This window comes from Colius striatus, chromosome 2 (genome assembly GCF_028858725.1).
Source record: "Colius striatus isolate bColStr4 chromosome 2, bColStr4.1.hap1, whole genome shotgun sequence".
NCBI classification, from domain to species: domain Eukaryota; kingdom Metazoa; phylum Chordata; class Aves; order Coliiformes; family Coliidae; genus Colius; species Colius striatus.
In genome coordinates this window covers 58,317,707-58,339,864 of record NC_084760.1, presented here as the reverse complement: position 1 = coordinate 58,339,864, position 22,158 = coordinate 58,317,707, and the positions used below count along the sequence as shown (strand labels likewise).

The 22,158-nt window shown below is 38.9% G+C and overlaps 1 protein-coding gene across 2 annotated transcripts in view; it reads left to right on the top strand.

Moving 5' to 3' along the window:
• The window catches only part of PTPRK (protein tyrosine phosphatase receptor type K), a 405,248-nt gene that overhangs the window by 52,705 nt on the left and 330,385 nt on the right, over positions 1-22,158 (top strand). The window lies entirely within an intron of this gene.

Genomic DNA, 22,158 nt, shown 5'->3' with positions numbered 1-22,158 from the left:
GTTGGTTTCTCTTATTAACAGAGAAGAGAGACACAGTGAGGGAGATGGAAAGAGATATAGCAGTGCAAGCTGCTATTTATTTAATTCAGTTCAACAAATAAGAAAATGTTTAATTATATGGAACTACTGCATTAAAAATTCTCTTAAATCTTCCTTCTGTTTTAAAGAGCTTAAAATTGTCTGAGCACGTCAGAGCAATCTTAACTTCTATTAGTGGTTGTCAAAATAAGAGGTAAGACTACCCAACTAGTAATTCTTCCTACCTCTCTCCCTCTTTGTGGGGAAACAAAATTGTTCCTAATTCTTCAGGACTTTTCTTCTTAAAAAGTCCTTTTACAAAGCATTTAATGACAATTTCAATTGAATTAATAGCAATCATGCTGAAAGTTTGCCTCTAGGTATTTTTTGGCAGAATTTCAGAACGTGGTTTAGAAATAGAGGAAGTCACTAGAAGTTTCCATCTAAAAATGGCTTGTTTTGATTTCTTCGTGTCTTAAACAAATATGCATACAAGGAGGAAGCAATATTTTGTATTTTTACCAGTTCTGTGTTGTGATGGACTTCACAGAATAACTGTAATTTCAGTGAGTTGTCCAATACTGAGCCACTTTTAAATTTTAATATTAGAAAAAGCGATTGCATGCTTGCTGATGTATGTTTCCTGGGTGCTCCATCAGAATGCCTCCTACTGTTAACACTAGTGTGATGATTTTGTTTCCCTGGAGGAAATAAAAGTCATCTGGGCTTTCTGGTCACTACTATCTTCTGGGATGTTTATGAGACAATATGTTTGCTTATTTTGAATGAAGTCAAAGGAAAGAGGGCAGGTGCAGGAAGCTGATTTCCTAACAGCATTTGAGGGAAAATTATTTGCTGCAGGAGCTTAATCTTTCCCAGGGTGAGTCATTGTGAGTTTGCCTTTTATACTATTCTGCCATGTTCCCTAGCAGAAATTTAGTTAGTTCGCTTTTGGTCTAGTGAAGCCATAGACAAGGAAAACCTACTGAGTAGGACTGTATGTGGAGGTGGAGTAGGATTGCATTGGGTTGAACAGCCTTTGGTCAAGCCAGGCCTTTTAATTTCTGGTTATCAAATGCTAGCTGAGTATACCCACTGTACGTATAGAATGTATGTTGCTAGTTGTCATGGCTTAGGCCCATCAGGGAATAAAAGACCACGATTAGCCTCAAGTACCAAAGACCTGAGAACTGCCAAAGGGCAGGGAGGGCTTAATTGCCCTTAATTGCCTTGTGGTCCAGGACAAAACAAACCAGGTTACTCAGCTTGGGGAGGAAAACAGAAAATAATTTAATCCAACACCAACTAAAACATAACCATAAAACCCCAAAACATAACCAACACAATACAACACAGAGTGGTACAATGATGAAGAGCACAACCAGCCCTTTAAGACCACCTTCCCCTCACTCATCCCCTCTTCCTGGGCTGAGAGTCCTGATCCCAGTGTCTTTATCTTCTCCCCTGCTGAAGGGCTCAGGGGAGCGGGGAGTGGGGGTTTCAAGCTGTCTGTTCTTGATGGATTCTGCCATTTGTCTCTACTCAGGGCAAGCGGGCTTCGCACCAGTTCTCCCTGCACTGCCACAGGGTACCTCACACACACGGCAAGCCTGCACGGGCTGCTCCGACATGCATTCATCCCAAAGGCTGCAGCTCCTCTCTGCCTCTCGTGTGGGGCTGCTCTGCGGCGTGCAGGCTCTCCAGCACAGCCTGCGCCATGGCCGTCTCCCCACACAGTCCCTCGCCTATCCGGGTGCACTCACACAGAGCTGCTGGTGGCTCTCAGTCATGCCATGGCCCTCCATGGGTTGCAGGGGTACAGCCTGCATTCTCACCAAGGGTTGCAGAGGGGTCTCTGGTCTGGTGTTCCTCCTTCCTTCCTTCTCTCTGTGTGAGGTCTGCATGGTTGCTTCTATCACGTACCATACCCCCTTCCAAGGACTTCAAATTCTCATCCTTAAATAGTGATGGCAGAGGCACCAGATAGGCCTAGCTGGGCCAGAGGTGGGTCTGAACCCAGGAGCTGGGGGAGAGTCAGAGAACTCTTTACCAGGTCTTCACTGGAACCCACTCCTTCTGTTACCAAGCAAAAGCTGCTCCTTGCTAAACCATTACCCTAGTTAAGCAGCATATGAGCTGCTGCTGATGGAATCTCTAAATTAAGGCAAGAAAATAATTATACATCTTGTAATAAATACTGGTAAAGGGTAGGATTTGGGAAATTATATTCTATTCCTGGAAGTGCTTAAAAATCCCAGTGTCTTACTGCATCTTTTTCTAGTGCTTGGAACTGTGATATGAAGGTGTCAAGTGTTGTAGAATGTGCAGTTGGGCATGAGATTTTTTCTTAACTATTTGCATTTAGTCAAAATACTTCTGAGAAAAATTACGTGACTCCCTTCAAACCAGTGATGAAACCTTTGCACGTGTGAAGGTGAATTTAAATTATGTTTCCTGCTTGATGCCAATTTTGGATAGCACAGCTGAGATGTATGTGGGAAGAGGGCAAATGGGATATAGATAGTTGTCACAGAAGCTTACGAGAACTTTCCTAGGAGCTGTTTTGCAGATTTCTTAACATTAATAATGATGGAAGACTTCTGTCTCCTTGTTTGAGATTCTGCATTCTACTTACAATAAGGAGGAGCAGCTTTGGTTGACTGAGGAAAGCTGCTTGCTAAGCAAGAGCTTCTTCCATGTTCTCCTGTGTGAGTGTCAGTGCCTTGTTTGGAGGAGCTGTGCTCTCCCAGGACATTCCTGTTCAAGTGGTATTCATTCTGGCGTTGGGATGACCCCATCCATAATGGGGCTCTCTTTAGGCAGTGCCAGAACACAGTCTGTTCTGTTGTGACTAAGTCATGGCACTACAGGTGTTCTTATTATTTCTTGACCTTTCATTCACTTTGGACATCCCCGTTTTGTATTCTGAATTCCTGTCTGTTCATCTCAGTCCTTGATGATTCCCATTTAAGTAAAACAAGGACTCTTTTCAAGACCCACTTGGATGCCTTCCTATGCGACTTGATCTAGGTGGACCTGCTTCTGCAGGGAGGGTTGGACTAGATGATCTCTAAAGGTCCCTTCCAACTCCTACCAGTCTATGATTCTATGACTTTTCTCTTGGTTTGCATTTGGTTATTTACAGCTTGGGCCACTTATTGAAGTCGATGAGGAAAAGGAAAGAAGTAATTTCAAGGTCATGAAATGTGGCTAATTTCAAACCTTGTAATTTAGTTTAAATTGAAACTTAACTGTATTTAAATAGATGGACTGCCAATTTATTTTCTGTCCCAGACACATCAGCCTTTTGCTATTTATTGTCTGTATTAAAGCCTTCTAAATGCTCAAGTTTGACAGCTTGCACGTGACTTGCATAGTGCAACATTGCTTGGTTACAAGCCTTTGTTCTCCATACAACTATGTAAAATATTCTCCATGTACTAAGTAACTTGGAATTTGGCTTCTGTAGGATTAATCACCAGAGATAAAATGTAGGTCTGTGCATGTTTCTTTTCTCTCTCACTTTGTGCAGAGTGACAATTCTTTGTGAAGGATTGGGTAAAGACTATGGATGCTAGAGGCAGTGGCTGAGGAGAGGCCAGGGATAGGGCAATGTTGTGCACTCACAGATGCCTTCCCAGCACAGAGGAATCTGGAGGCCTTTAGAAAGTCCAGATTATGAGTTGGTGCAGCAGCAGCAGAAGAGGCTGTTGAAGTTTTCTGGGTTTTTTTGGGTGGCTTTTCTTTGTTTTTTTTTTTTAAGGTAGTTAGGAATTGCATGTGGATTCCCTTTCTCAGATCAAGTGTGGTCTAGTCATCTGGTGAGACTGTGGAGACTCTTCAGCTGTGACAGCATTTCTGCACAAATTGTTGTTGGCAGGGCTCCAACATTTGCAACCTTACCATAGACCAGGGGCTCTTCCCCACAATGGTGTCTTTGACCAAGTGGCTGATGTGTGTTGATGCTCACTCTTGGTATTGCTTCAGGCTTGTTGTGAAGGAAATGTGAAGCAAAAACGCTACCTTAGATAATGTTTCTGTAAAAGAGAGCAGTGGAGTTGAATACCTGCTATGGGGATGGCTCATCACATCGAAAAACAGTTTACTTAAGAGCCAAGAGGCTTAGATTTCACGTACCGTTTATTGTTGTTTCAGGGCTACTTCCTCCCTTAAGTTTAATCACTTACTGTAGAAAGGCAAATAGAAGGCACTTGCAAAACAAAGATGATTCTCTTAGTAAAGAAATATACTATTTCCATTTTGCAGTATAGAAAAAAAAAAATTGTACCAAATGTTCTGTCAGAGCACGTGCCTGTTTTACTTTGCCAGTTCCTGTTCCTTCTAGTTGATTTTTTTTTATTAAACAATGTATATTCAGTTACATTAAAAATAATGATGGAAAATAGTTCTGATTCCTACTAGCTTAATGTTTGAATTTGCTAGAATAGTGAAAAGTATCTGTGCTGCCTCTGTGGTATATACTGTATACTTGCAGTATTTTCTAATAGACTTAAAGCTATGATGAGCTTTTAAAATGATTTTGAATGGCTAGTAATCTTCTCTAAAAATCATAGAATCATGGAATGGTAGGGCTTGGAAGTGACCTGTGGAGATCATACAGTCCAATTCCCCTACAGAAGCAGATCCACTTAGAACAGGTGGCACGGGAACGTGTCCAGGCTGGTCTTGAAGACCTGTCAAGGAAGGAGGCTCTACAACCTCCCTGGGCAGCCTGTTCCAGTGCTCCATCATTCTCACAGTAAAATAGTTTTTCTTATGTTTAAATGGAACTTTTTTTTTTGGTGCCCCAGTCTCCTGACAATCCACCATTTAGATACTTGTAAATATTAAAGACATCCCCATGCAGTCTCCTCTTCTCTAGACTAAAGAGGCCCAGTTCCTGCAGCCTTTTCTCATAAGGAAGATGCTCCAGTCTCCTGATCGTCATACAACCACAGGAATTGGTGGTGCACAGTCACAGTGCTGTCTTTTGAGTTAAGGTATTCCATAATGCCAATACCAAATATGCTGCTGAAGTGCTGCCATCCCGGCTGGATGAGGAGGTGACAGGATCTGGGTTGAAGACGTGTAATCCTTGGTCCCCTCACATGGTAAACATCACGGTGTCCATACATGCGGTGACTGTGCTTTGTTCCTATGCTTTTTCCAGAGAAGTGGATAACAAGGATTCCTTATCCCTAGCCTATGCCCTCCTTTGGGCCTGAAAGAGTAAGGGCATAGTCATACTCAGGGGCCAGAGCAGCAGGGCTTAGAGGTAGCAGTGCAGCATACAGCTGTGCAGCACTGCAAATCCTCACTGTCCTTTGTGTCCTGAATTGTGCTAGTACAGGGGTATTGATGTACTATAGTGCATGAAACGATGTTAATGTGTATTGGCTTTGTCTTTACTCTGTTTGTGCCAGTTTTCATCTATAATACAACATGCATAAAGACATGAACATGTGTAAGGAATACTGAACGTCTGTGTACAGAGTGCCTTGGTGTACAGAGTGCCAGTGTTTTGGTAAGAATGTTTGAAATCCTGGCTATTTAAAATATCCACAAAGGAACCTTGTGATCTTATGTTTTATGAAACTTGTCTTAAATATTCAAAGACTTATTTAGGGCTTTAAAAAATAGCTTCATACAATCATAGAATGGTAGGGGTTGGAAGGGACCTTTAGAGATCATCTGGTCCAACCTCCCTGCAGAAGCAGGTTCACTTAGATCAGGTCACAAATCATCATTCATCTGGTATTAGTACAACTCTTGTGTTTGAAATGTGTTTCTTGTTTTTTTTTTTTTTACTAGGCATGTGTTTGAGAGAGAGAAAAGTAAGTAAAAATAATTCTGTATTAAACTATATGTGATAAAATATACCTTGGCTATGTAACATGTTCAGTATTTTTCTTATTGGTGCTCACTTGAATGCCTTCCACAATAAATCTTTTTTTTTTTTTACTCAATTAGCCATTAGGCTTACAGATCATTATTTAATGGATAGTGTATTAATGGACTTCCCACCCTAATTACTGAAATGAGTGCCTTGCAAATGCACTAGTCAATCAATGATTGAATGTGTGCTTTGGATCTTGAACTCTCTTCTTTTTCACTGAACTGCCTCAGCTGTTTAGAACAGAGATATCCTGGGAACCCACTTTCTGAATTTTAATCACACCTCAGTGATATATAGAGATACCAGCTGTAAGCTTTTTGTCAATGAACTCATTGTTATTGTTTAGTTTCTACCGCTAACTTTTTAAAATGCTAATTGGAGATAGTGATTTTGTTGAATGAGTAGAACTTGGTTTGATCCTGCCCTATAGCTCTTAAAATTCTGTTATTAATGGTAAAGTGTGAGTTGGAAGTGTGTGAATGTGTGTATCAATGTGTATCTGTCAATTAGATACATATAAAGATACTCACATATATCTTTACATATCACAGAATCACAGAATGGTTGGGGTTGGAAGGGACCTCTAGAGATCATCTAGTCCAAAGCCCTTGCTAAAGTAGAGACACCTAGATTAGGTCATGCAGGAACTCATACACTTGCGTCTTGAAAACCTCCAGAGTGCTGAGCTCAATTAAATTAAAAAAATAAAAAATAAAAAAAAAGGAAAAAAAAATCAATTCTAAATGGAATAGCACTGTGAGTGTAATAAGCTTACTGGTGAAAATATTTGGAGCTGGTAAAGCCTTATTTTCATCTGGGTCCACAGAGGTTACTAAAGAGATGGGGATTTTGTGTAGGAGTTTGCACGTTAACTTGCAGAACACTTGCTTTATGTCCTTTGTCATGGCTAAGAATGTTATGAATTGCTGCTACAAGTTACAAAAAAACACCCCAACGATTCCAGGTCAAGTAGACTTGAAAGAAGATCGCTATCTGTAGTGCAAGGCTGGATTGACAATAGTGCAATAAGGCAATATAATCCTAGCTTTCAAAGACATGCATTTTCTTCCCCTCCTGTATGAATTGCTCTGGAAGTGCTGAACAGCTTCTTAATGAGTCATAGGTTGCAACCCAGGCTGTGCCTTATGCCTAACCCTCTTTCTCCCTTTGGCCAGTTTACCACAGAGATGACACAACATGACTCTTTCAGCATAGCTTCCAGTCAATTATTTTGAGGCCTTGGAGTCAGCTAGTATCAAGAGATACTGATAAGAGTGCAGGCTTTGCAAGAATGTTAATGGTAGAAGAGTGCATTTTTACCTCTACAGGCAACCTGTGTCCTTGAACTTCTACTATCCCCTCCTACTAAAGGAAAAAGAAAAGAACCTTCACAACTTGTTTTATTAAAATTGTTTTTTTATTTTTCACTTCTAGGCAAGCCTAACATTTAATTTAGAAGAAATAAGTATTCCAGTGTTTTGCAAGCAGGCTTCGAAGGCTGTATTTGTTTTGGAAATAAAATGTTTCCAGTGTTTGAGTGTTTTGTGGAGTCTTTTCTCTAAAATGACTATACCTACCATAGCCCAGCCATAGGTAGACTAGACACATCTGTCAACAGCCTCTGACTTTTTTTAAGGAAGGTGTTAAGATAGTCGTTTTAACATTTTTGTATCTTGTAAGGTTTTCCTTTTAGAACAGGAGTATCTACCAGTAGCACTGGAAACAGTAATTGATATTTCTTAATATTACTAACAAGTCACATCTCTGTATCCTTAAATGAATGTGCTAACCACTTTTAGTGGCTTTGATAGGCAAGCTGAAAAAAAAAATCATGTAGTGTTATAAGTTAAAAAGATGATACAGATAACTGCACACCCTGAATAAGTGTGAAAGAAAAATGTCAGTGTTGCAGTAAGTAATCAGTTGTTGGCTCACTGGCTTCTTGCAGTTCCAAATTAAGCGTCTGTGTATATGAAACAAGCAGACCTGCTCTGAGGAGTTGAAACTGTTGTAAAAGCTACTTAGTCATTTTAAAATTTGTTGGAGAAAATACCTAGTAAGTCACACTTTTGGACTTCATGTAAGTGAAAAATAACATTCACATGGTGCGAAACATTGACATAAAGTTGAAAAACATTCATGTATATGTAAAGTAAGCAGTTTTATTCAAGAAGAATTTTGTGGAAGGAGATTAACTTTTGATATGAATACAAAGAATGATGCCAGGATGAAGTTTGGCAGAACCGTACAAATCTGTTTTGCTTCCAGGAGGGCTTTTCCATTTGTGAGCCTCTTTGCATGGTTGATGACTTCTGTTGCAATGAATGCTCTTCAAATTTTACACTTGTGTTACAAGTGATGCTGTTGTATGATGATTTAACTCTCTCTTCTTCAGCTGCTTTTGAAAGTAGTTTGTGTGAGATAAGGTAGTCTCATATACCAACAGCAATATAGCAGATGTTAAAAACACAAAATGAGCACAGCTATAATGTAGAGACCTGCCATGCTAAGGTGATGTTTCTAAATTTTATTTAACCTCTATAGGCTACCATTTATCTCTTTCATGGTTTAATCTGAATCTTTTTCATCTGGCTTCTTTCACTTACATGAAGTGAGTCTGATTCACTCAGAGATGGAAATGGCAAGGAAGGACTTTTTCATCCAAGATGATCAGAACAACCTAGTGGAAGGAAATGTAATTATATCTAAAAGGATTCATCACATAACTGAATACAAAGATGTAGTAAACCTTGATTAGGCTGTAATGTACTAATTAAATATTTGAAGAGTGTTTTGACATGGAAGTTTGTTTAAACTAAGAATCTTTTCTGCATTTTTTTTTTCCCGTGTCCTTCAAGCAATGTTGCGGCTGTTGAAATACTTCAGCTTTTTGAAACTTGATTATCTGCTATAGAAGTGATCTTTGCTTTGCAACAACCTGCTGTGAGATGTGTAGTGACAACACATTGGATGAGAGATTGTCAGTGGGGCAGATTCCACTTCAATAACTATTTCTCAGGTGCTGAAGTTCTAGACATGTTATTTAAGAAATAAAGTTGAAACAGCAATTTTTAAAACCACAAGGAAGGCCAAAAACTGTATACTTCAGATTTTTCTGTTGTCAATGGGGCATTTTTAATCTTTTAATTGAATTGTTCCTTGTGCTGAGTAGTCGATCGTATCCTGCTCTGCCTTTTTGCTACTCCCTCCCTGCCTCCCTCCCAAGAATAAATATGTATTTTGAGGCATATATTTACTTTTTAAAATTGAAATACCTTTGAAGATGCTCAGGTACAGTTTTATTTCTCCATATCTAATTTGTTATGACTTTTCTGGTTTTGGTTTTTTTTTGTTTGTTTCATCAATTCTTTGTTTGTTGTTAGAATATTTTCATGGAATTATAGAATGGTAGATATTGGAAGAGACCTTTAGAGATCATCTAGTCCTTTTATCTGTCTTTTCATGACATGTATTAGCAGGACTAGATTTAGTAATCTCTGGCTGGTGCCAGTAGAAGCAGCAGTTTGAATATCAGTGTTCTAATTTCTTCCCAAGGCATTTAGATGGATTACTTTGCCTTTGGGACTGTATACATTAAGAATTTTCTAACCAGTTTTGAAACTGGTTGGAGCAGTAGTGTAGACCATGCTATTTTTTCTTCAAATAACACTCTTTGTCCAACCTGTATTCTGTTGAAATAGCTCAGTAAAATGCCCTCAGACTACAGTCTTAATAGCACTGCTTATTGCTCTTCAAATGCATTGGGATTTTTTTTCTTCTACTTATTCATTTACAACTTTAGATTTAAAATCACTTTGCATTTATTTCTTCTCGTTTCAGTACAGTATGTTGTCAAACTCGCTTCATAAAGGTCAAAATGACTTGTAGGTGTGAGCACAAATTTGAGAGTGGTAATTTAGGAAACAAATGTCGAAGATGTCTATTTGATGCATTTATCTGCCTCTAAATTTAGTTTGAGTTGCCTTGAACTGTGTATAAATTTAGGTCAGGGCTTCAAAACTGTTCTGACAAGATTTGTTCATGAATCTGGTATTTAACTGATAGCACAGTACTCTCTATTGAGAGGTCAGAATTCACTTCACCATCATTATTGCTGATGTAAATATGTCTGGCTTTGTGTGTTACACTGGTGTTTTGCTTTGGTGAGGCTTTTTTATTTTCCCCTGAAAGGGCGAACTGTGGTGTTATATGTAGTCTGGGTCTCCTGCTGACAGAGACTTACCATTAAGTCATGACTTTAAACAAAAGCTTTTAGTCAGCTTCCTCTCTATGAAAAACAACACTCAAAAAAGTCACTGCAACTTGAAACGTTTTTGGTTAAGCTCTGGTAAAAAACTGTTATTGTTTACTGGCTTTACAGCTTCAACTAAACATTTAAAATGATGTCTTGTTTTGATAGGAGTATTTAACATGCTGCATCCCAACTGAACATTTTTCAGAAGCAAAGACAGCTTCTCCAATGCAACTTTTTCCATGCAGATGACTAATACTGCATATGCCTATAGAATGTTTTTGTATCAGACATGTCAGAGCGTGCTCTGACCCTGAGGAGCATCACTTCAGCTCTCATCCAGGAGCTGTGCTGACTCAGCACTGTGCTCTGACCAGGCTAATAAGATTCCTTTCCAAGCAGGGCACTTTAGTTCAGTCTGGCCAGCATATTAACACAGTTGCAAAGCTTTGTAGTGGCTCAGTATGCTAGCAGGATGAAGTCACATCTGCTGTGGTGCTGGGGCAGAGCGTGGCCCTTGTCTTCCCAGTGTGGACACGCTGACTGTGTTTAGTGATCTTGACACATCTTACTGCTTTCCATAACCTTATATTCTGTTGATACACCAAATGGCAGAACCTGGAGGAGGGCCTGCAGGGGAGGTAGGCACTAGGCTGTGGGCACATGACTAAAGTGCACAGCAGCAGTTTCATCACTCTAATAATCAGTTAATGAGAAGTCCAACTACTTGTGGAAGAATGGCAATCAATTTTGTGTGTGTTACTTAGGATGCAGTAAATACAACACTTGATGATAGGAAGATGATTTTCGTATTAGAAAAGGGAATCTTTTATGTTTGTGATTGGTAGAGAAAGATTTGTTCTTCCTGGACTTGGCTTCAAGAAAAGATATTGTAGATTTCAGTAATTAGTGGAATTTTCACAAAGTGAAAATTAGTGGAATTTTTCACATTTTAAGACTAGACTGTTGAGGTAGTGGTGACAAACCTCTTTTGGATATGCATTTTAACTAATAAAGGGCATAATTAGTCTCTGTATTCTTTAATCCCTTAGTCTAGTTTTAGCCTCAGAAAATAAAATTACTCTCTGGAAACTTTTATTCTTATTGCATTTAGTTTTCTGGATTTGGAATTTTCCTTTTGTTATCAGGCAGTTTTTTACAACACCGCCTTGCCCGTCCTCCCACCCCAGCAACACCAAAATCTCCCCACTTTACTGAGAGATTGAATTTACTTAACATCACAAGAAAAAACACAAAGATATCTTCTGGAGAGAAGAGATAAGTATCAGTAAACATTTTTGTAGTTCAGAAAGTCTTAAAAACATTGTGGAGGTATCTCATTTATCATACATGAGAACTCTTTCTCACTCATTGACATTTGTTCACAGTAGGTCAATGTATATTTTTTTCTATGCTGAATCTATACTAACCTTTTAATCCAAAGCTAATGCTAGCTGTTAGCATCCTCTAGCATTGCTGCTCTGGACATCCATGTTTTATTTGTAGGACAGAATAAACCCCAGGTATTCTCTATGTTGTATTTTTGATTTTCATTTGCTGGTATTTAAAGAATAAATTATAGAAGGAAAATTGCAGTTCTTAGCATACATTAAAATAAGGCGAAAGACAATCACAAGTGCTACATTTAGAAGAAAAAGTCAAATTGGAGACATCTGTAAGAGGGAAGTATATGCTATCAAAGCTCTTTCATCCCATCAGCTTGTGTATTGTGGAGGAGAAATTGAGGGACTTGGATAGAAAGTAATGGTTATTCCACAATGCTCACTTCCCTTCCTAATTTATGCTTTCCTCTCTCTGCTTAGTAAGCAAGAACGAAGCGCTAAGTGTAGAGTAACTTGAGTTCCAGTCCTTTAATGATCAACCAGTTGCTTTGACTTACTAACTAGAAGAGTTAAGTAGGTGATTATATTGATGTTTCTGTATGTAGTGGAAACTTCAAGTTCTCTCTTTTTTTCCAGGAAGGTTTTGTACTTATGAAAAGATATTCAAGCATTCTGAGCATTTAGAATACATAAATAAATGGTATATAGTTTCATATAAATAGATAAATAATTGGTACTGTTTTTTCTGTTAATTTAAAACTATTTATAGTCCTTTTCTCAGCTAGCAAATTCTGAAGCTATAATAAAAGACTAATGCAGAGTAAAAGTGTGGCACTGACCACCATCAATGGAAATTTAATGTTCTGATACCCCAGAAAAACTGATTAGTATCAGCAGTGGCCAAGCAAGGAGCTGTTGCAGTAGTTAAAGGCATCAAACCTCATGATGTATCATGGACTCAGAGATGAACTGAGATAAAACTATGATTGTTTAGGAATTTTTTAATCTACCCTATCTTACAGCTTACTGATACTGCCTACCAATCTGTTAAGAGAGACTTGGAAAACAAATGAATTCTCAAGAATAACTTTTTTTAAGCACAATGCCACATTATTGAAGAAAGTGCAGGAGATAGTGCTTAGTAAACACTGGAATTGTTCTAGTTTTTACTGCACTTGGTTCTTACGAAAATAAAATGGAATAGAAATAATTGAAATAAGAAAACTTCTAATAGGTGTATATGTTTGATTAAGAGAATAAATGTAGATATTTTACAGCTATTTGATCCCATGTTTATATTAGAAGGATATATAAAGTATTTTTTCAGTGGGATAGTACTTGAGGATTTCTTAGTATAAATGAATTGGCTTAATCTTGTTTAAAGCTATTTGTTACTGTTCCAACTGGTACTTTTGGGAATTGAAAGACTTCATAAAGCAGTTAGCAACAGTAATTCTAACTAGAAATATTCTTTATTGATTTTTTCCAAATCTTGCTTCTGTTTGATTTATATTGATGGCTTATGTAAAAAAAAATTCCACATCATACACCTTTTTTTTTTCCTGTTTGGAAACAAATAATAGTATAAGATCTAAGCTTATTTATTATGATCCTCTTTCACATTTCAATACTTAATTTCCCTTTTTTTGCTTTCATCCTATCTCTTTAAAGTATGATGTTGCTGATAAGGAGGAGCACCTCCCCTGCCACCCATTCCTCTTTTATTTTTAACAGCCTGAGTTGAAGAAGGCTGCTGCATTAGAAGCATTAACATGATTGTAAATAGCCCCTATATGTGGAACATCTCAACTAAAAAAAAAAAAAAAAAAACGCATTAAAAAGTTCTTGTAAATTTAGTATCAATCAGCACTCATGTATTCCCATTGTGTTTTATCCTGAGTAACAGCTACAGATTACTTACCCTTGTTTTTGCATATTTGAGACACAGTTGACAAGAGGATTCTGTGGCAAGGTTCTGTCCTAGGGCAGAACTGTGTCACTCCAGTGCTGCTTCTGTGCTTACTATTCTTGAACTGACACTTTTTCTCCTTCTTGAATTCTTTAAATCAGCAGCAATATTCAGCACTTCCTCTCATAGACCAAGTAGTATATTTGTCTAAAATTCTGACTGCTTTCTTTCTGGCAGATAATTGCTTACAGATTACAGCACCAATGTTTGCCTCTTGTGGAAATGTAAGAGCACTTAATTTTCATGATGAAATACCAGCTGTCATTTCACAATGATAGAAGATTTAAACCAGAGATATTCCTGTGGTTACCTCAGACAATGACCACTGTGGGATAATTCACTGAGTTTTGGGTGTCAGTGAAATGGCAGTTTTGGAGGCTTTACCTAGTCACTGGCCAACTGGAACAATTGATCTGTTACTGCTCACTATGTGGGCTTTGACAGTGATATCATTTGCAATTCCTAAATGACAGGTTCTTTTATAGATTTTTGTCTTCTCATTAAATTTATGATATTCATCTTTTCTGATCAAATATTTAAAAGTACTTAAAATTATAAATTGACAGTAGGATTTTAAATTGCAAGTTGCAGATTTAACAGAAAAATTAGAAATTTAATGTCCTAGCTTTTCTTTCCAGAAATAGTACAAAGAGAACACTGTTTTGAGACTTGAAGAGAACAAAAAAGTAAGTTTATCCTCCTTCTGCTCTTCAAAATCTAAAGCAACAAATACAAATTTCTTCTTCAGAGGAAAGAAAGATGAAACTGAAGTAGATAATCTAGCATATGACTCTGTAGCAGGAGATTTAAAAGTGATCTGAAAATGTTGCTTGAATAGACATAATCTTAATTCATTTATGTCTGTATAATTTAAAACCAATTCAAATTAGATCCTCCTCTGCTTACTTTCTGAAAGTAGAGTTGTGAATTTCTAGTTTGCTAGACCTAAAAGCAGCAAAGAAATAAATGACTGTATCAAAGGATGAAGATATCTGCTTGTTCCTGAGGACAAGAAAACACAAAATTTTGAACCCTCATCAGAGTAGCACTGATACTACATACTGTTTGGCCTAAGGAGAGGTGCCCTTTGCTGTTCTTGTCTCATGCCATCTTAACTATTTTGAATCGTCTTTCAGTGTTCCTAAAAAGTATGGTTTTGTTTGGTGGTGTAGAGTTAGTGTACTTCTTCACATACCTCTGTATAATACACAAACAGGCAATGGACTTAAGATGGGGGGAGTTGCCTTATCAACATGGTGAGAGTTGCTTTTCATAAAACCCACTGTATCCTATTAGTGCTGTTCCTACTGTAGCAAAGGAGCTTTGAGGATTAGATGGGATCCTAACTTGTAGCGGTTGTTATTTGCTGTTTGATTGAGAATAAGTGAAGATTCTCTCTCTTTTGTTAGTATTATTGATTGCATAACTTTAATGTGGTAGGTAGTCCATTGTCTTGAGAACTCTTTTCTTGCCTACTACTTTCTTTACGGAGGATGGTGAGGAATTGGGACGTGTGTGACTTCTTGTAACTGAAAGCTGAAAGAAATAAAAGATTTTCTGGCAGTCAGTCTCATGTTGTGTTCCTTGTTAACTAACAAATTAGTAATTCTTATTTCTAACACTTTCCTCTTTGGGATTTTCTAGTTCTCTAGTTTATGGATTGATGTAACAGTATTGCTTGAGTTGAAGTAGATGGATTAGGAGGGAGGTAGAAAAATATTTCTGGTAATCAAGTTTCAAATTTGATCACTACTGTTCTCGATGTATGTACAAAAATACAGTTGCAGTGGTTTCGAGAATGAGATTTCTTGCATTAGCCCATGAGTGCTCTGGATTGAAGCCTTCCCTTACGAGGCTGCCATTTGCAATATTTGTATGTAAATGTGTGGCCTCTATGTTCAGCTGGAACCATTGTACCAAGGACCTCTCCGGGCAGCACACAGGCGATTTTGGAGCATCCTGAAGTAGCAAGGCAGAGAATAACACAGGTTTCTGAGTGATGACTTGTCCTCTTCTACTTAGTTGCCTCTGACAAACTGCAACATGAGAAAGCTGCCAATAAGAAAAAATGGAGACTTGATATCAAAACAGATCTGAGTACAATAAGTCAGATGAGCTTTCAGTCTTTGTGACTATTTTAGCAAATGTGTGTTCAAAGTGAGCAAATGGCGGAGCATTATGACTCAGCAGTGGCAGCTGTGATAGAGATGCCATCTGTAGTCTGAAATGACACTCATAGCAGTGTGGAGTTGCATGACAGCTAACTACATGTAAGGTGGGTGGGTCCAGAGTGATACGTGATATCAGGCTGTGGAGTAACAGCACTCAAGAGCAGATGTCCAGAGAATATGAGTGATCACTGAGTAGATCCAATATTGCTGCTGTGGAGACTATTATTGTGATTTCTTTGGACTTGAGGGGAGGATGTTGCATCCAGTTTTATCAGATGGCCATGGTAAACCAGAGACCTGAAGAGAGTGGTGCTGAGAGAGAACAGATGTGGATTGTTTTGGTAGACCTCTTTTTTGGAAACACTTTGCTACCGAGTCACAAAAGCATTACTAGAGGTGGAAAATATGCCAACTGCAATAGAGTCTGCTGTAACTGCCAGTTCACAACTCCTGGTTCCCTCAGCATTAGGAAAGGATTGAGATTAGGTACCCAGGCAGATGTCATCAACATAGATAACTGTGCTATATGGATTGAAGGGTAATACTGATTAAAGCTTTGAAAATGTGGAGCAGTAGTACTCATACTGATTCTTAAGGTCTGTTCAGTTGAGCTGTGTCTGTAGACAATGAAAACAGTGGCTCGATACGAGAGTGTTGCAGAGCACAAACAGATCACTTAGTGGTTATTCTGGATAGATGTTAATCTTTGTATACTTTCTAAACAGAACAACATGGCATCAGTCATCAGTGTTTTCTACTCTGAGTCTGCAAAATGAGATGTCAAACTGAGACCTTCAAACAAAGCTGGTGGTAAAAACTAGCTCTGTCTTGTTGGCTAGTCCATGAGATAGATTATTGGAGTGCCTTGCAGCAAATTCTGGGCAATGATTTAGTTCTACAAAGTATAACTGACCTTTATCCTGATTTTAAGGTGATTATTTCTGTCCCCAGAAGGTAATTGTTCACCTTAGTGAGAGGACTCTAGACAAGCTTGAACTTGAGCTAATGTGATCAAAATGTTGTTGAAATACTTCAGTTTTCTCATGCACCCCTGCAGCATACGTCCCTTCCTGGATTGCAGAAATGAAGACTGTCTCTCAGAGCTTGCATATGTAATTCTGTGTCTGCCAAGCTAACTCTAGGTGAAACTAATTTGGGCTGGAAGAGAGGAGTGTTTTTCACATAACTGGACTATATAAAGAAGACAAATGTGTAATGATGCATGAGTGCCAGAGTCCCTGCTAGACAGAAGAACCCACTTGCCATCCAAAGACAGACTTATCACTGTTGAATTCTACCCTCCCTGAAATCTGACATGTGAGCATTAAATGCATATAAACATTACAAGGAGGGGATATTGTATGGATAATGTCTCTGTCTTTGAGACATTTGGTTTGGGTTTTTTTTTTTTTTTTTTTGCTCTGTACCTGGTATGAGATGCAAGCAGTACAAGGCTGTGGAATAATGCTATTAGTCTCTGAGTTTGGCTCTGAGTTTTGATATATGCTAGCATTTCTCTATGCTCAACCTCAGAGATGGTATCAGAGCAGCTATACTTAAAATATCTCTTTAAAGAACAGTTGTAGTTTGTTAGCAACCTACAACACTTTTGTCTTTGCCAGGTTGACCCTTCTGGCTTAAAGTAGAGCTTGTTGACAACTTAGATGCATGAGATGGTGTGTGGGTTTTTTTGGTCATTTGGGGTTTTTTGTGGTTTTTTTTTTTGTTTGTTTTGTTTCTTTTTTTGCATGAGAGACCTATGGGCAGCCAAAAGCATGAAACTCAGCCAACCAAATTGTTTGTTTGGTCATCCTTGACACTTCATGCTTTCTTGTCCCCCTGTACACTCATCCACGTTACTCTAGCAATGGACTGTTGTCCTTTCCTCTTTTTTTTTGGTGCCTGTTTGACCTCTCAGTTCCCTGCACCCTATCCTCTGTATTGGCTTTAAGCAGCTAAACCAGAACAAACCAAATCCAACAACAAATGAATAGGTTTCAGGCAGTTACAGTCACAAGTTATGTTGATTTAATTGACTGACTTACCATAAGTGGGCATAAACAGTGAATGGTTACAAAAATAAGTTTGTTCTGTGAAAATGGAGAGTGAGGAAGTGAAAGTGGAAGGCAGCCAAAGTGATGGGCTGTAAAGAGTCTTTTGAGCAGTACTGTGAATAGATAAGAGTGGGAGAAGATGAGATTGTCAAGGGCAGAGAGAAGATGCTGAAGTGACTGAGTTAAGGGGAAATTAAAGCTGGAGGAGAGTTACAGATGGAGTATGTCTCAGAAGCTTTTTAGTTACCCTTCAAAAATCAGGCATAGCTGGAGAGAAGGACACAAAAGAGGCTTGAATGCATGTGTGAGTGATGGATGATGGTGTCTGTAATACTTAAGAAAGGAAGTGCTGACCTCAGATCAAGATTGGAATGAAGAGTGTTGTGGTTTGGCCCTGCTAGCAAAGCAGCACTCCAACAGTCTCTCACTTGGTGCCCCCAAATCATCCTCACCCTCATTAGGATGGCAACAAAATGGGAGGAAAAAGATAACCAAAATTGTGTGGATTAAGGCAAGGGCAGGGAGGACTCGCTGCCAATTACAGTTCTGGGCAAAACAGACTCCAGTACTCGACTTAGAGAGGAAAGTAGGAAAGTTTATTCTACAAGAAACAGAATGGAATAAAAGCAAAAAGGGAGTAGGATGATGAGAAAATTACAACCAGCACTTTAAGATCTCTCTCCCCCATCCCTCCTTTCTTCCCGGGCCCAGCTCACTGCTCCCGATATCTCTACCTCCTCCCCCCTCAACAGCTCAGGGGGGCAGGGAGTGGGGGATGTGGTCAGTCTCTCACAGATGGACTCTGCCACTTCTTTCTTCTCAGAGGAGGAGGACTCCTTGCATTCTTCCCCTGCTCCAACACGGGATTCCTCCCCCGGGACACAGCCCTTAACAAACTTTTCTGGTGTGGGGTGTTCCCAGCAGCTGCAGCTTCTGCCGATACAGGGTCCCTCACACGGGATGCAGTCCTTGGTGAATATCTCTGGCATGGATTCTTCACCACAGTTGCAGTTTCTACAGCTACAGGGTCCCTTCCTCGGGACATGGCCTCTTCTGGGCATAAGTTTAATGAGCTTCTTTGTCATAGATTCCTCCCCACATTTACAGCTTCTGTGAATATTGAGTCGCTACCATGAGACATGGCCTCCTCCGGCCATTGTTACTGCCCCTGGCATGGGGTTCTTAGCAACATGAGTCTATGCCCCTGTTTCAGGGTCATTATCAAAATGAATCTCTACCCCTGATGCAGGGTCTTCAAAGAAAGGCCAGCAAATCTCAGTTTCACCAATTCTCTCTGTAGAATGCAGGGGAGTCCCTGCTCCATCACACCTCCTTCTCTCTTCCCTCACTGACCTTGGAGTCCAGATGGTTGATTCTCTTACTCTTCCCACTCCTTGCACCACCACTAGCTGGAAAAGAAGAAGAAGGGACAGAAGAAGGAAGAAACAGGAAGAAGCCTCCTATTCCAGCTTCTTCTTAAAAAATGATTATGGAGGCGTCTAATTGGCTCAGTCCCAGAAGTGGGTCTGACTCAGAGCTGGGGAAAGTCTTGAGCAACTTCTTACAGGAGCCATCTTTACAGCCCCTTCCCCCTTACCAGAAAAGACTGTCATGACAAACCATGACAAAGAGTAAATGGATGGTTTTGACTGTCACGCTGCTCATGGTAGTCAGGCATTGTTAGAAACGCAGGCTGAGGTTCAGCTCAGACAGAAGATCAGTGGTGGAATGATGGAGCCAACCCTGCAGAGAAAATGTTTGCAAATGCATTTGTAGATGATGATACACAGAGATGAGATGCATACAAGAAGTCGTGGAGTTCATCTTTGTCCATTTGAAATGTGTGTGAATGTCCACAATTACAGGGATTAAAAGAGGAAAGAACCACACTGTGCTAGTGAGTGATATGTACTTGAACAGCCCTAGAACAGGCTGCTCAGGGAGGTTGTGGAGTCCCCTCTGCAGGTTTTCAAAACCCGCCTGCACGCGTTCCTGAATGACCTGATTTAGGTGGACCTGCTTGAGCCAGGGGATTGGACTAGATGACCTTTAGCAGTCTGTTCCAACCATTACCATTCTATGACTTAAACCAGCAATTCTCAGAAGTCTGTGCCTGTAAATTCTGGTTGCTTATGAAATGGTCATTGACCTACTGGTATGGGTGATATAAACAAAACATTTCTGTTTTTCCACTGCCTCATACTTTTGTGAGTGGACTGTGATATGGCAAAAAATGGGTGAGGGGGGAACTTTTGGTCACGCCTCGAGGCCGTTATTTCATTGCAAATTACATGTATTCCTCTGATACTAAAGTGTTTCAGTTTAAAATCATTACAATTTTATTATGCTTGTTGCTTTATTCATTGCATCTAGATTATGTGTTGGTTATTACATATTGATTTTTATATTAAATATTTTTATGCTCTTCTTGACTTTTGGTCTTTATGAAGTATTTTCTTCTGACTATTACTCTATGTTCTGTATTTTAAATTTTAAAATGATAACTTGGTAGTATAGAGAGGTTTTAGATTTCTTTAAATTATATTAGGAAAATATGAGAAGCAGTCAGAGAAGAATGCTTCTTTTTTGGGGGAATTGGTGTGTTTTTCTGGGTTTTTTTGTGTGTTTTGGGGTGGATTTTGTACTGATGTGTGTGTATATATATACAGCGGCAAGTCACACAAGCATCAGGGACCCATAGCCTACTGAAACAATTCACATTTATTCCTCTGGCTTTAAGCAAAACAAAACAAACCCCAGATATGAAACTCTTAGATGTTTCGTCCTTCCATAAGGTTTTAATTGTCAGATAATACAAAGTAGGAATTTTAACTGATATTTTTTAAAAAGCTTATCCTGCTGATACCACTCTATCCTTTCACTAGCAAACAACCCCTTTTTAGTAGAGGCATATAAAAATTGAATACTTGATAATTTTTTTATTTTTTTGTAAATACACTAGCAAAGGATGACTGAAGAGGTGTAAAAACATGGGCATGTAATATTTGCACAAGTTCTGACTGAATGTGCAAATGCCTTGTCTAGTCTGAAAAAGAGAAACCTAGTGTAAGAGTAATGTGTAAGACATGGGATTTGTTTCCTTTTTCCTCTAGGAACAGGGAGTACAAAATATGCTTTAGTACTCTGAAGAGTGAATTATAAAATGCAGCATCTTTTCCAGTCTAGTTTAATTGCAGCCTCAGTTGCTAAGTGTGTATTTTAACTTTATCATATCAGGAGTATATCTGCATTGTTAAATCTAAGAGCTGTGTAGCCATTTCCCTGCAGATTCGTGAACACTTCCTTGCACTGGGCCGCACTCTTGACTAATGGAGCCCATTGGTGGTTGTGCATGGTAGAAGAGAGTACAGTGATCAGGAGTTATTAGCACAAACCTTCAGACATCAGGCTACTTATAACAATTGTATATTCAGGACGTGATTTCTTCAGACTTCTTCACTATAGACTTGTGTTGCAGTCCTCTTGTTACTAGTTCTATCCAAATCTGTTCAATTAAATATAATATTTCTCCATCCTTCCTTAAATCTTAGTGTCTCGTTTTTCCTGTGAGATAGTTTAGCCTCATAATAAAGCCATAACTTATAGATGTAATTTTGTTGTACATCTTGCACATTTTCCTCTTATTCGAGACAATGTGTTGATCCAAAGACTGATAGAGGTTATAATCTTTTCCCCAAATACTCTGATTTTAATATTTATTCTAGTCACTGGCATGTGGTGGCTACCTTAGTCAAAGGTGCTCAGTTAGTGTTTCTCAGCTGATACTAGTGATTCTGTCCATCTGTACCATTCCTCTCTGTAGCAGCTGTAGCATCCTGTGGCAAGGGGTCCCACAGCTTAACAGTGGGATAGTTAATTTGATCATGACACTCCATAGCTTCCCTTGAAGCCCTGTAATGTTTTCACATGAATGCACAAAGAAATTATTGATCTCTGTTCTAGTCTTCATGTCACAGGACACACCTGTCCTGTTTCCTGTGTCAGCTCTGACTGAAAATTCCTAGCCTTTAAAGTTACATGTAATACTTTAAGCATCCTGTGATCATCTTTACTAAACATTCTCTAAGCCTTTTTAATTTCTGCTTTGATCCTTAAGAGATGGAAAGCTGGAACCATGGATGATGTCTGGATGTGGCTTATAATGTCACAAAGAAAGGTTCAATATGCTTTTATAAATTTCTTTCCTTTTACATTCTAACTTTTTAATTACCTTTTAACTACAGTTTGGGATGAAAATGATGTTTGCATGAAAATTTCTAGTTGTACCTTAAAATCTTAACACTGGGTGATATCTGCTCAGAGACTGTTATTGGTCCCCGATCGAAGTCCCTACCAGGACAGTTTTCAGCCTTAGTTTCTCTTGTATGTCTGTGTGATGTATAATATAAAGATATATGTTTTCACTTGTGTGCTGAAGCTGTAAGATTGTAGGAA